This window comes from Papilio xuthus, unplaced genomic scaffold, assembly GCF_000836235.2.
Source record: "Papilio xuthus unplaced genomic scaffold, Pxut_1.1 DF825352.1, whole genome shotgun sequence".
In the NCBI taxonomy this organism is placed as follows: Eukaryota; Metazoa; Arthropoda; class Insecta; order Lepidoptera; family Papilionidae; genus Papilio; species Papilio xuthus.
Genome location: NW_013533297.1, coordinates 1 through 1060, shown reverse-complemented (window position 1 = coordinate 1060; position 1060 = coordinate 1). Strand labels below are relative to the sequence as shown.

At 45.7% G+C, this 1060-nt stretch overlaps 1 long non-coding RNA gene across 1 annotated transcript; it reads left to right on the top strand.

The window, feature by feature from the left end:
• Positions 1-19: 19 nt before the first annotated feature.
• On the top strand, positions 20-915 carry LOC106126063 (uncharacterized). The gene is made up of 3 exons (XR_001228310.1): positions 20-147; positions 437-598; positions 783-915. It is a non-coding gene; the product is annotated as an uncharacterized LOC106126063 (long non-coding RNA).
• Positions 916-1060: the final 145 nt, after the last annotated feature.

Genomic DNA, 1060 nt, shown 5'->3' with positions numbered 1-1060 from the left:
GTGTGGGACATGGCGGGCGGGGTTGGGGGCGGAGTCTCCGCCAAGCCACGGCTGGAGCCCGAGCACGTGGCGGGCCTGCTGGCCGCCGTCTTCGATGCCCAGGATTGTCACTTCGATGTGGACACCGCATGCACGCAACTTAATGCCGTAAGATAGTTCCACATTATAATAAAAATAAAACAGTTAATAATAAAATAGTTAATCTTACTTATTACTAATATTATAAAAGTGAATGGATGGATGGATGTTTATTAGAATGTATCTACAGAACAGCTGTATAGATCTCGCCAAAATTTGGCGTAGATGTAGAACACATAGCCTACTAATTGTCTTTATCAATCCGCGCGGACGGAGTCGCGGGTGACAGCTAGTATGTTAGTAACTAACTATTTCGACGATTTTCAGTGCTCAATATTTAACTAGATATGTTCGTTAGTTTATAGCAGAGGAAGGAGGTCGTGGTGAGGAGGGACCTTATACGCGTGCCGCGTGCGGGTTCCTTAGGGGCGTGGCGGTGCACGTACTGCCGCGCCGCCCCGCACACTCCGCAGCACTGCTGCGTACACTACACGCCGCTAAACCACGTGCATTGCCTGAGGTAACTAATTTATGTAAATAGTTTTATTATATAACAAGCTTATAAGGAGAGACGACTAAAAAGATTCAAGAATCTTGTGATATTGGATAAATGTACGCAAAAACCCAATGGTCAGCCTCAATATACTTTTCTTTGTCTTTTTTTTAATTGTTTAATTGTTTTTATATTGTTTTTGCATGTTTAGATAGCTCGATCGTTGCTGTCAGCGGGCAAGTGTGTGTCTGGTGTGGTGGGCGAGCTGTTGCAGGCAGCTGCAGGGGCGGCGCCTGACCACCGCGTCCCTCATCTCCCTCACAACGCAACTAAGGAACATCTAGTCGCAGGTACTAATGTTAATCCATTTACGAATATTTGCAGTGAAAAACATCATTTTTTTCACTGAGTAGTCATTGTTTGCCTTGAAGAGATATTTCCAGCTCTTCAGGACTTTAGGTGGCCAGGCTCAGATGGCGCCTAGACCTC